The sequence below is a fragment of the Talpa occidentalis genome, unplaced genomic scaffold, assembly GCF_014898055.3.
Source record: "Talpa occidentalis isolate TD23 unplaced genomic scaffold, MPIMG_talOcc4v2.1 talOcc4.12, whole genome shotgun sequence".
Taxonomy (NCBI): Eukaryota; Metazoa; Chordata; class Mammalia; order Eulipotyphla; family Talpidae; genus Talpa; species Talpa occidentalis.
Window position 1 is genome coordinate 27177329 of NW_023601212.1, and position 14005 is coordinate 27191333.

At 46.2% G+C, this 14005-nt stretch overlaps 1 protein-coding gene across 1 annotated transcript in view; it reads right to left on the bottom strand.

Moving 5' to 3' along the window:
* KCNJ1 (potassium inwardly rectifying channel subfamily J member 1) overlaps positions 1-11969 on the bottom strand; it is a 33173-nt gene extending 21204 nt beyond the window's left edge. The window contains exon 1 of the mRNA XM_037504342.2: positions 11804-11969. The gene's annotated coding sequence lies outside the window, so the exon portion shown is untranslated. The remainder of the gene's footprint in view (positions 1-11803) is intronic.
* Positions 11970-14005: the final 2036 nt, after the last annotated feature.

Genomic DNA, 14005 nt, shown 5'->3' on the forward strand with positions numbered 1-14005 from the left:
AATGGCCCAATCATCCACTAGCTAGCGCAAGGGAAATCTGGCTTCAATCTTGATTCTTCTCTTTCCCTCAGCCTCCCCACCCCCACCCCATCTGATCCTTCAGCAAGTCTTGTCTGCTGTTTCTACACTATCCCCTTCTCTCCAGCTCCATGGCTGCCATCTTTGTCCAAGTGAGTGTGATTTCTTGCTGGGGCTACAGAAATTGCCTATTCATCCATCTTTGGGATCTCTCTCTCTCCTTCCTGCGGTGCATTCTCTACCATAGAGTGAAGCATTAATCCTGTAAATCAGATCATGTTGCTACCTTGCTTAAGCCTCTCTTGGCTTCTCTTCGCCCTTATGACCTCAGGGCCCTATATAACCCAGGCTCTGTCATGTGTCCCTACTACTTCATATAAGAAATGTGCCACACGGCTCCTGCACTGCTCTTTCACACTGGCTGCTCCCTCCTTGGGGATTGCCTTACTCTGGGTCTGTCCCTGCTGCCGCCTTCAGGACTCAGGACTGAGCTCCCTCATCGCCACCTCTGAGGACCTTCAGCCTCATGTCTCAGGTAGCCCCCTTCAGTCTCAGTCACCCCTGCCACATAGGCAGATGCTGCCAGTCTGCTCTGCTGTAGCTTCCTCCCCCTCCTATCACCATCAGATGGCATCTTGTTTGCCTACCTATCTATTGTGTGTTCATGTCTCGTCTAGCTCCCCATCCTTGAATATCTATTCCAGGAAATCATTCCTCCTTGATTTCTTCTTACTCTCTGGCACCTAAATCCATAATAGAAGCGGCACAGATATTTTTTAAATGAGTGAAAGTGTGTTTCCTCGCTGGGATGAAAGTGCCAAAGTAAAAAAAAAAAAAAAAGTGCAAAAGTATGTGGACTTGGTCTGATCTGTTCACCATTTTATATTCAACATCACGCGTTAGACTTCAACAATCTCTCAAAAGAGAGGAGAGAGAAAACAGAGAGAGAGAGAAAGAGAGAATTTTCCTCCAAGTTTAGGCCAGACACCTTGTTTCCTTGCTCATCCAACTAACCAAATAAACATCCAATGTCAGTGTGAAAACCAAATGTGGTAAATTCAAAAATGTAGGTAGTAGAGAGTGATACGTGCTCTCATAAGAGTTGTGTGTGTTCATGGGCATTTTTCTCCTCAGCTTTTACATTAAACTTAGATTTTCTACAATGTATACGGGTATGTTTATCTCACGTATTTCAGGTTCAATTTTGTGATTGGAAATGCAGATGAGAAATGCATGTGTTTCAGAGAATTTGCTTATAAGATCACAACACTACCCATTTTTGCATTTCTTAACTTGATCAAGGCCTTAAAATTTTTGAAAGTGCAATAGCAGTTGAGCAGTGTGCAAAAGCTGGGAGAAACTAAAGGCAATGTAAATGAAAGGGAAGAAATGGAATGTAGGATTTAAGAGAGGTCCTGTGATGATTAGGCAGAATGGAAATATTGGCAAGTGAGAGCAGTTGGAAATGAGGAACAAGTAAGTGTATACTACTAACCACGCAGAAGCACCCAGAAAAAAACCACCCTAAGGAGGCATGTCATGGAGTGGTGAGCCCTGAAATGAAAGATAGAAGAGAAAGCTGTGTGGTAAGTCAACTGCCCACCACCATGTTGTATTGATGGCTGACCCTTATTAGAATGGCATATGTCTCTCTGGCTACAGTTAGTGCTTGTTGAATGAGTGAATTGATGAATGAATGAAAAATGGGAAGGGGATTTTCTTTCAGTGTCATTTGAAGATGAAAGGAGAGAAGACGAATAAAAGTGACTGCCAATTAATGAACATTTCATAAAGTTTTCTTGAATCTAGTTTATGCTGAGGGTAGTTTTCCCTCTAACTCATGGATCAACAATAACTACTATTTATGGATCTTACTCTGTCCTGCTCACTAAGTAAACACTATGACGGAGACAACAGCATTGTAATTCCCAGCATTGGAGGAGAAAGTCAAAGGCCAGAGAAGCCAAGGTATTGATCCATGTTCAAAGAGGTTGAAAATGAGAATTCAGCCTACAGACATTTCAACTGGTATGATATTAAAACTACCTTGGGTTTAATTATTGGAAGAAACTCATTAAAATTCATCACTTCCAATGTGACTTTCTTGGCACAGACAGAAGGCTGGCGGTGTATTCTCATACCAGCCTACTTGGCTCTTCCAGGTGGCTGAAGGCACACTTCAAGGCTGGATTTTACTTGATAGGATTGGGGTTGAAGGGTTGAAATTACTGCACTCAAAAGGAATGAAGAGTTGTTGAATGACTGCAATGGGCCAGAAACTGTGGTAGGAGCTCTCCAGAAATTATTTCATTTAATCTTCACAGAGCCCCAAGAAGTTGCAATAGTTATCCCTGCTTTAGAAGGGAGAAAACTGAGTCTTCAAAGAGGTTAAAAACCTCATATGAGGCAGAGCCATAACGAGAACATGAGTCTCACTGGATCATTCTGCTACAGCTACCTAAAGATTTGGCTCAGAAAATGAATTCTGACCAAGGTAGGGGAGGAAAGGCAGATAGGCCTGGGAAAAGACAGGCCTTCCTAATCTATATCCTTCCTTCTGTCCTTCCTTGTGTGGCTTTCCATTGCTTGTTCCTTTCCTGTTTTAATTCTGTCAATAACTATTTGTTAAGAGTCTCTCATATGCCAGGCTCCTCAGCAAGGAGCAGGGGTTAGAACCTGAATGAGACTGATGTTCCAGGAGAGAGCTAGACATAATAAAAAGGAAGCAAATAAGCCCAGTAATTATCGATTGTGAAAAGGGCTCAGAAAGCCACAGTTACAGAGGTGACCTTGAAAGCTACCAGTAAGTAAAAGGGCACTGGGGACCGAAAATGGTAGGAGTAGTGATGCCCAGATGAGAGAGGACAGATACTCACTCAGGCTGGACAGGTTCAATCTCTGCCTCCTCATTACTCACAGCAGCACTCACTGGCTCCTGCCAAGGGCATTGCTCAGAAAGTTCTAAAATTTTAGGAAGATTTAGGAACGCCTGTGAGCTCTGCAAAGAGAATGACCTCCACTTTTATATAAGCACGAATCAAGCTTTGGTTTCCCATCTGTCAGTGGCAGTAGTACCTCCCTCCCAAATCTATCACACAGATTAAATGATGCAGTGTTTCAGAGAATTCACGTGGATGACTAACAAGCCATATAAAAGTGAGTGGGGATTAAAGCAACAGGGAGTTCAGTCAGACACATGGAAGAACTTTCTGACATGATGCTACAGCAGGTTCCAATGAAGATTCTCACCTATATATTTAAATTTAAAATAGAAGTAATATTGGGCCTCCCCGGTGGAGCAGCGGTTGAGCGCTGGGTTGCGAAGCTGCCCGCGGCCTCTGCACCGCTGGTTTGATCCCCGGCTGCTCCCCGGCCACCGGAGGAGGGTCCCACATGACGTGCAGACCTCTCCTGCCGCCCGCTGCTCCCCTCAGCAGTGTACTTCGGTCCTTCTGCCTGCTCTGCTCCCCGCTCTGGCTCTGGTGAATTCTCTCACCCTCCCGTGCTTCTGACTGTACCCAGTGCATGTATAAACAAACAAACAAACAAAAAAATAAATAAATAAATGAATAAAATATGTGCCTCTTAAAAAATAAATAAATAAATAAATAAATAAAATAGAAGTAATATTTATCTGCCTTAAATAAGAGCTTGCCATTTCATGGGCTTCACAATGTGGAAGGAATAAATGTAGAAAGGAATGGATTTTTAAGTGTAGATGTGACTTGGAGGAAGAAAGGTCTTAAGGAACTTGGAATGTCTCTTTGCTATTACTTAGTCTGGGATTCCAAAAGATTCTCTCCAAAGAAAAGTGAAGGGATCGCCAATAGGAATATTGAAAATTAACCCTGTCAGAGTCAAGGTGGTCCTTGTGGCCTACATCAACTTGATCAAGGGCCAAGATTCACAATGGCGTCCTGAGCAGTGCTATGCGCAGAGGTTCTCACGGCAGAGCAAGGGGCTAGCAGGATTCAAAGACAATAGGAAGAAGAAAAATTTGTCTAGAGCTGCTCAGAAAGTGAGGAGAGGGTGGCTCTGAAGCACACATGTGATGTGGAGGAAGGGTCTTCCTATTCTTTGAGACCAGCTGCCCAGCTCTCCACTGCCCAGCTCTGTCTGGGCCCCTGCCCAGTCTCCCCCGGGGTGCAGGCATTTTCCTTTCTGGGACACACAAGGGGTCACATTGCTGGGGCCTGCCTAGAAAACTCTGAAAAGCAGAACATCCTATGCACAAAGTCCAGGGTTGTTTTTATTAGTTCTGGGGGCAGGAGAATCAACAGTGCAGAGGTAGAACCAGCATCCTTCTGCAGGATGTGTTGACTTCTCTCCAGCACAGCCATACACAGGGCATGAAATAGTCTGTGTCTGGTCTCTAGTCACCAGGGAAATATGCATGGTGTTTACCATATCTGCATTTAGAAATTGCCTGTCCGTGGTCTGGCTGTTGGAGTCCCTAAGGCCCCCCTCAACCACATGGCTAAGCAGGCAAAGTCAGGAACTATTGCACTGCCAGCTTCTTTCCTGTCATAAAAGGGCCAGCAGAAGGAATGCCCAGGGGACGGCCTCATGAGAATGAGTGATATAGGACCCAAGTGGCTTGGGGTCCATTGGTATGGTACCATATAGACAGTGTACAGGAGCATCCAGCACAGAACCAGGGCCATGCAGGGGTGAGGAGGCCAGAGCGAGAAATAGCAGGGTGAAGGGGGTGGAAGGAAAAGGGTAAAGCCTTGATCTATGGGCTGCCTGTGCTTCATGGCACCTCTGGGCTCTCTAGGGTTTCAGGCAAAAAGGAAACTGCAAGACTCATTTAAGGGGCTACCTAGCCCGCTGTCATTAGCTACACATCCTTCCTCCTATGAGCCACTAGAACGAGAGGATCCTTGGGGATTCACCTTCCTGGTGGGAGTTGACAAGACCAAGAGTGAGCATCGTCAGGATCCTGGAGTGGGAATACGCGTCCTGCATCACCAAGCCATGCCCTGCCTGTAGGTCACTGGTCCTGAACCAACTACCAGAAAGAGAGATGTGGATCCCCTGTCTGTATAAGGAAAAAGGCCAATAGCTAATCTCCATTTTCCCCTGAAATCTATTCCTGCCTCTCAACACCAAGCTTCTTCCTGATATTTAAACCCAAATCCTTTAGTCTGAGATTTAGGCTGTCATCTCTGTCTTCAGTAGGTAAAAGAAAACCAAGCTCCTCCTATGTTAGAAAGCAATTTTAGCCCTCAAACCTTCACCGACCTTCTCAAGTGACAACCTGTTTCCTAGCTTCTCTCCAATGTCTCTGCAGTCAGACTTGTGGGAAGGGTGTGCCACTTCATGGCCCAGGTGTTGGATCTCTGTATCCATGCACTCTAGATGCCCACCTAGACTGGGCCCAGGTCCCCGCCTCTCCCACACCTCCTCTCTCTCAGGCACAAGATATTTAAAGAAGCACCTTTTTAGAATTCCAAATCTGCAAACACTACCAGCCAAAGGAACACATGTGTCAATAAGACGGCAAACAAAATCTAAATCTGTACACATTTTTCTCCCCTTCTCAGCTAGCCTCTTCCAACGTGGATGTCATTTTGTGTCTTAATGTTGGTGAACACTGGCTGGGAAGGAAACCTTGAGTTCTCACACACAGTAGATTGGGCAGGACAAGGAGCATGAGCACCCCTTACTCTAAAGGAATTCTCTGGACCCTTACCCAGGCTTCGGAGCTGGGAAAACTCCTTCTCTTCTCCATGCCAGGGAATGGAGCAGATGGAAGGGGAAAGTGAGTCTTCTCTTCTCAACCATGTCACCTAACCCGGTTGCCTTAGACACATATGGGTTAGAGGATCCTCTCATAGCACATCCCTACTCATACTGGTTCCTCCTAGTAAGACCTAAACCTCGGCCTCCCTGGTGGCGCAGCAGTTGAGTGCTGCTGGGCTGCATAGCTGCCCGCAGCCTCTGCAGTGCCAGTTCGATCCCCGGCCACTGGGTGAGGGTCCCACATGGTCCGCAGACCTCTCCTGCCGTCCGCTGCTCCCCTCAGCAGAGTATTTTGTCAGTCTGCCTGTTCTGCTCCCTGCTCTGGCTCTGGTGAATTCTCTCACCCTCCCACGCTTCTGACTGTACCCAGTGCTTGTATAAATAAATAAATCTTTAAAAAAAAAAAAAAAAAAGACTTAAACCTCTGCAGAGTAGGGCCTGTGTCTTCCTATTTTAGAAAAGTTCAATACCATGTGGGCTTCCCCAAAGGTCTTCCAAGGTGATTGTCTGGCTATTCCTGTGACTTATCTCTGAATCCAACTCAACCTCTCTACACTCTATGAATAATTCATCAGCAGCTCAACCCCTAACAGCATCAGATCCCTGATCCCTGAAATGATCGGGTACACCTTCCAGCACAAGACTAGGATTACTTTTATCTCTCCAAACATCTCATCTTTGCTCTTGGACTCCAAGGGGCAAAATGTCAGGGAGTCTTTTCCGATGAGAAGCTAACCATAGTTATTCATAGTCTGAGTTCTTTCTTGCTCCTCAAGGACAAGTGGTAGATCCGGATAGAGCCAGAAAGTCCCCAAGAATTTAATCAAGGGCAGTGAACCATCAGCCTGCCCTTAGGGGCAGTCACCTGAGAGAGCCTGGTAGTTCTAACTGTATTAACCTATTGCTTTCAACTGCATTGGGTTGCATATTTAAATCTGTTCCCTGGGGATATGGTGGCACATTGTTGTACCCTGATAAATAGCATTCCTGAAACCAAGCCAGAAACAGTGGTGTTTGTGCAATTGGAAAAGAAGGAAGGCTGTGATGATTGGAAATTCAAAATAAATGAATATTTCTGGCTTATATTTCCCAGAGTATTCAAAAATCATCTCCTCTGGGAAGCATGAGTGGGTGATACGCATCTAACTGGAACGCTACATTTACAAGGCTTCATAACCACAGCACCTAAGGTCGGGCAGATACTTGTACACTGAGACAGACTGTTAACAGGGAACTCTTTTAGGAAAATAAAAACAGGCTTCTTTGAGTGATGGAACTATTGATCCAAAGCAACACTGGGTGAACTCAGATTTCTATTTCTCCTGAGCAAGTCCTGGTACTCCCCTGGGTCTTAGTTTCTTCATTTGTACAAAGGATGAGCTAGAGTTGATGAACCTCTTGAATAACTGTTTAAACTGAGTTTCAATGCTCTGTTTTTTAGTGTGATATTATTGGGTTGGGTTTTATTATATTAACAATTAGAAAATTTAATAAGCGCTTTTGAGAAACATCTACTTAGATTGAAAAATCTTTGGATTCTCAATCATCTTGAAGTCGCCTAGTCTCTGCATTATTTCTATTTTTTGTTCTGCTATTCTTCAAACAAAGCCAGGGAACTTCAAATGGAGGGCATTATTTCCCTCTCTGTGCTCATGAATTCTAACAAGGCAACAGCAAGGGTGGTGATGCTCTTTCTGGGCATCTTCATGATAAACCCAGCAAGGATGTCTTGGAGCAGAGAGTAGCTCCTGTGAGCCCTTTGATTTTAAAGTCACTTGCTGCTTATAGCTGACTTTTCTGGAGATCTGCACCCTATGAATCTCCACACTAATTTTTTTAAAGATTTATTTATTTATTTATGCATACAAGAGCTGGGGTACAGGCCAGAGGTGTGGGGGGTGAGAGGATTCACCAGAGACAGAGTGGGAAACAGAACAGGCAGATTGACTGAAATACACTGCTGAGGGGAGCAGCAGGAGAGACAGGAGAGGTCTGCTGCGCCATGTGGGTAGCTCCCTGGTCGGGGATCAAACTTGTGCTGCAGTGGCTGTGGATAGCTTCATAGGTTGCGTCTTAACTCCTTGCACCACCAGGGAGGCCATCCACACTAATTTTTCCTTTACCCTTTTTTTCTTGTTCAAAGGTCTTTGTCTTTATTCTCTGTTTTTCTAATTTATACACATACTCCCTGCTTGCTCCAGAAAGTTATAAAAGCCATGATCAAGCCAGCCACATTTTGCTGTTTAGAGCAGAGGTAATATTATTCATGAATCACATAAAACCCTGGAGACTGGGCAGCTGGGAGGTATAGGTCATTTTCTCTCTACATTTGGTTTTACTATAGTCATCACAGCTCTGTACTTTCTTTTCTCAATATGTTAAACTGGAATATTATTGGCCTTGAGATGAAGGGAACTGGTCCCCTGTGGCTTTCCCTAGACTTCCTCATCCAGCTGACCATCACCTCTGCCTCTGAATAATGCCCATCTGATATGAGGGAATGTGGTAGGTAGAAGTCTTTAAAATTACTGTACTCGACTATCCTCAATTAATTATTGGGCAAACCTTGATTTCTGTGCAAGTAATTTCACTCACTAGTGACTTGATCTAGCAACTCAATGCATATTCTGGCATATGCTTTCTTGTTCTGAGCTGGAGTTACATGGCGTCTCCGTGAGGACGCCAGGAGGTGCTTCAGCTCTGCAGAGAGACATGCTAAGACTCCCTCAAGGGGCGAGTCCGAAATAAGTCAATCAGGAATTAAACCCCAAATGACTGATTTTTCCAGCTATTCTGAACCGCGTGACCTCACTTAATATTTCAGAGCCTGTTATCCTACCTGCCAAGTGGAAGGAGGAGGCTGTGTATTGGACACCGGAGCCAGACAGATGTGGTCTGAATCCCAGCTCTAGCTCTGCTGCTTACACCTGATTGACCTGGCTCGGGTCCCTCGGCCGAGGCCCTCCTACAGCAACCTGCTGCTCGCCCTGGCCTTGAGGTTAGATGTAGCCAGAGACAGTGGCCACCGGTTAGGACAACCTCTCCATTTCCCTAAGCACATTTGCAAACATCATCATATTCTGTGTGGCCAAGTGGGGAACAACTCAAGAGATAGTGATTTCAGCTCTCCCTTTAGTCTCAGTCTTCCTTATCTAAAAATTTTACCTCCTCATGGGAGCAATCCACAGGCAAGACTCAGCTCAGTCTCTGATTCAGGGGGAGTTGGAGATGTATTTGGGCAATTAATGGTAGTTACAGTTACAGGACGTCTAACTTTCAGCAGGTCTGTTATAACTGGATGACACATCTCCCTACAGTGATGGTGGAGTTCAGTAAAGATCCAAGATAATGCTCATCATTTCTTACTATGAAAAATAGATACAGGCTTATTCAATGGAGAATTGTCCTTCTCCCCCCAACACACACGCATTGCAAAGGTGCAGAAAAATGGGCAGAGGCTGACTCCCCATAACATCAGGACCATTGATTCATCTCTTTGCAGCCAAAGAGAATGTGGGGATATGTGAGGGTAAAGGTAAAGAAAACACTTTCACATTCAAAGTTAGTTCATGACTTGGACTTTGGGGAAGTCTCCTTGGTGAGACCAGCCAGCCCACAGTTTCCTCCTTGAAAGTCACACTTCATCCTAGTGCACTGCCACGGAGCCTGTACCTTCAGCTTCTCAGAACCTCCTCACAGGTTTCCCAACAATGGTTTCACCTTGCCCCAGTCCACCTTGCACCCTGCAGACAAACAGCCTTTCTAAAACAAAACAAAACAAAAAATGACCTTGCAGGGCCTCCCTGGTGGCACAGTGGGTTGAGCACTGCGTTGTGAAATTGTCCGCAGCCTCTGCAGTGCGGATTCAATTCCTGGCCAGTGAGGGAGATTCCCACATGGCGTGGCAGACCTTTCCTGCCTCACCCGCTGCTTCCCTCAGCAGTGTCCTCTGTCCATCTGCCTGTTCTGCTCCCCGCTCTCTCTAGTGAATTCTCTCACTCTTCTGAGCCTCTGACCTGTACCCCAGTTCTTATATAAATAAATAAAAATCTTTTTAAAAAATGATCTTACATGGTTTCCTACCACCTTCAAGGCATAGTCTGAGCTCCTTAGCCTCCTTGTCCTGTGTCACCTGCGCTCATTCTGCAGCTTCTCTTGTCTGGTCTTTCCTCGTTCCTCATTGTGCCACCCACACCCAACCATGCCAGCTGGTGTTCCCCCTGTCTGCCATGCTCTCCCATGCCATCTCCATGTTCCAAGGTGCCCTTCTGTCTGCTCATACCATGCCCCATCCTGCCTACCAAGGGGGCTCAGGATCCTGTGAGTTCTTTGTAGACAAGGCAGGATGTGCTTCCTGTGCTCTCAGGGATTATATTGTGACTGCATTGCAGGGAGCATCCTCTCTTCATCACAATATTTATCCTGCCAAAGCTGGAGCCTGAGTCCATGCATGTACCCCTTCAACTCTAAGTGCTATGAGAACAGGGGCAATTCAAAAATTTCTAGGACTCCTCCCATGGTTCCCAGAACATAGCAGGTTCTCTTTATAAGCTCGTTGAAGGACAAATGAGGAAAAAAACCTGGGTGCATAATGAGAAGGGCGATAATGGGAAGAAAAAAAGATAATAGTCATCATCAGCATCATAAATGGTAGATCAAGAGGATTAAATTTGTGTCAAGCTCAGAATCAGACTGCTGGGACATGTATGCCAAAGAGGTCTGAGAGCAGGAACTAGGAAGTCGCCGTGCACAGAAGCCTCAGGACAGGTAAAAGGCAAAGCCTGTGAACCAAAGCTGCATCCTTGGAAATCAATGAGCTGTGAACAGTCCAGGGTAGATGTGTAACTTAGCCCAGAAAATGGAAAATGGATTGCTGAGAAAAGGAAAAGGACACATGAGGAATCTCAAGTCTCAGCTTCAGATCACAGCCCCCCTGGCAATATCGAGCTTCCATATTTAAAAAAAAAAAAAAATCCCAAAGCTACTAACCAAAAAACCAAAAGCTACTAACATCAAAGCCCCAAGAACCATCTACAAGAAACTCCCTCTCTGTTCTTGCCAGTTCAACCTGCAACTACTCTGACCTGGGGTGCATCCTCAGGCAGACAAAAATCCATCTTCATGCCTCAGGTATGACAGCCATGCTTTCCTGATGGCTGACGCCTTCCCCCTGATGCCCCTGCTCCCCACGCTTGGAGAGACTGAAGCTGACTTGGTGGAGAGACATCTTCACAAGCACCCCGGAGTATGACAAAGCAAGTCAAGCTGGTACCAAAAGGCGCCCACCTGCGGCCAGGTAAGTCCCTGTCTCCCACAGCCTCTTAACCAAGTCTCCATGGTTTGCTTCACGCCCATCTAAAGAAAGAGACACATATTTTCCCTAAAGCCTGCCAACCGCGAAGACAAATGTCTTTTCAGCAACTGAGGACTGTAAGTCCTAGCTGTTTGGAGAAGGGGCTCCAATGGCTGTCTGTCCCCAGGCTCACATAGAGCAGAGCCAGGAACAGTGGTGCACACTAGAGAGCACCCATCATAGCAGTAATTAGGGAAGTGAGTAAATGGTGAGAAATCCAAATGCACAAACTCAGAAGCTTGCAACACTTCACAAAATGAAGGGAAGGTGTTTTGGTGAAGTAGGCAAAAATGTCTTACTAGCACTTTCCTGTCCAGATAAGCTTTTAGCCTTTGCCATAATAGACTCACAAGCACCTCTGTCCTCTCCCTTCCCTGGGAAGGCCTGAGAGGGTTCTACAAGTTCTTGCAGCAACTGAAAGGCTGCATCAAAGTCCCCTGCCACCCAGAGGGAACCCAGCCTGATGGCCCCTGAGGTCTGAACTGTCCTGGGCTCAGGCTGTGAAGCCGGAGGAAGGCCAGTCTCATAGCTGGGAACACATGTGTGAAAAGATGAGGAGCATCAAGTGAGTGAGGTAAAACCACACTTCACCACCCAGGAGTAGATTCAAGGTAGGGACAAAAGTTAAATTCTCAAGAGAATTAACTCCTTTCTACAGACAGGGTGACATGGCATTTGTCTCCTTACCTCATGGGTTGCCAGAGTCAATGTGAAGACAAACACTCAATTTCTCGGTCCCACTCAATTTCTGGATCCTTGGTGTAAGGTGTGCTTGCTCGTGTGGCCCAAGAGTTTGGGTGTCTCTGGTGAGGATGCCTGAGGTCCTATTGGTTTTTATGAGTCTGTGGGTTGGCTCAGACCGGCTGCCGACTCATCTGTATGCATCAGCTCTCAAAGAACACAGTTTACTTTAGAACCGGATCCAGCAAGAGTAGGCGTGGCAGTTAAATGGGCTTCCTACACCAAAGGTGTCGAGCTGCCAGGGCTAATTAAGAAAGATTTGCTTGTGGAGCCCTGGCTTGGAACCTGTGCTCACAGCATCTCAATCAAATGCGTGAGGCCGAGTCCCTGTGCACCTGAGCCAGGTGTTTCGTGGTAGAGATGTCTGGGGTCCCCAAGGAGCCCCTCTGAGGTTTCTTCCCCTCAGGACTCACTCAGTGGCCATAGATCAGGCTGACGAGAGCTGCTCTTCGCCATTCTTCTGTCACACTGGCCCCAGTACAGAGTAGACCTCTACAGCAGGCTCCACAGGAAGGCCAACAGCAGGGAGCCAGCCTTTGCTCCACCTTCTCACCCTGGAGGTCTGTGGTGGGACATAACATAGACAGATGTAAGGCACTTGGCATCCACTTGGCATTAAATAAACACTCGTGAAAGTCAACCTACCCGGACACCAGTTTCTTCCCTCCTTCCTACCCCAACTCCTTCATGCTGAGGGTGGGGAGCGCCAATCTTCTGTCCCTCCTAAGTTGTTTCCTTCTCAGCGATCCTTTCTTCTCATGTGCCCTCCATGAACCACCATTCATTTAGCTGCTGGTGCAGCAGAAAGCCCCTTAATTCGCTCTTCTCTCGTCTCTGTGGCGTGGCAAATAGCAGATCCCTGCACCCTCTGTCCCCTTCATCTCCACTCAGCACACACAAGGCCACCTGAGAGCAGAAGACAGCCAAAGAGCAGAAGATACTGCAATGCACACCTTGGTTTGGGGCCATACGCAGGTGATTTGGACGCCACTCTGTTATATGGGAGATACGTGTGGCGGGATTTTCATAGAGTGTCAGATGGAAGCAAATGTATAATTACATGGGAAGAAGAAACTTTGTAAACATTTCCAAATCTAACCATTTGTGGTAATAAAGGAAAATGAAGATAGTAGGTGTAAATAAATCATCTTATGGTAACATTTGCCTTGTGAAGTCTGATTATAAGAGACCTACCCTAAGGAGCAGCAGCACCTCGGGAAAAGAACAAGAGATGAAAAAGCTCCTGCCAAATAGGGCTTCCCCTTCCCAGGCGTCCTTGTGGGCAGACAGTTCCCACCTCGCACATTTATCCCTTGGCTCACCCCTCTCTCCAAAAGAATCTCCAGGCTCTATCCTCCACCTGTGGTCTCTGCCTGCCCCTCCCCAATATTAAAAATTAATTCAGTCTTGAGTCAGAAATTCATCTGCAGGTGAAAGCAAGTTTCTTTTAGTTTTTAAGATTTATTTTTATTTATTTATGCATACAAGAACTGGAGTGTAGGCCAGAGGTGCAGGGGGTGAAAGGATTCACTGGAGACAGAGTGGGGAGCATAACAGGTGGATCCACTGAAATACACTGCTGAGGGGAGCAGCAGGGGAGACAGGAGAGGTCTGCTGTGCCATGTGGGTTAGCTCTCTGGCCCAGGGGATTGAACTCATGCTGCAGTGGCTGGAGATAGCTTGATAGGGGTGAGACTTTAACCCCTGTGCCACCAAGGAGGCCCTGAAAGCAAGATTCTTTGTTGAGGTCTTTAGGGAATAGCGATTCCTTAGCAAGGATGCCTATATTCCAAGTGGGGGCTGAGGGGAGACTAGAGATAACCTAATAAAATTATCTAAAAGAGGAAAGAAAAAAATATACAGATGAAAGTGATGCCTGCAGGCTAGTGTAGTCAAAGATTGTCCTCTCTGAACCCCAGTTCCTAGAGCAGATCAGTTCTGTGAGAAGGTTTGATTCCCTCTTTCGAAACTCCCTGATTCCATTGTCAGGATGGTTTACAGCGGGTGATTCATGCAGCTGTAAATTCAGGTTACCAGGCATAGGGGGCGGGAGACGTGTGTAAATTTACTTGCCTCATGACCCCAGAATACAGTTTGGATTTTTCCTTTGTCAATTAATTTCAGGACTTCTCAGTCACCTCCTTGTTA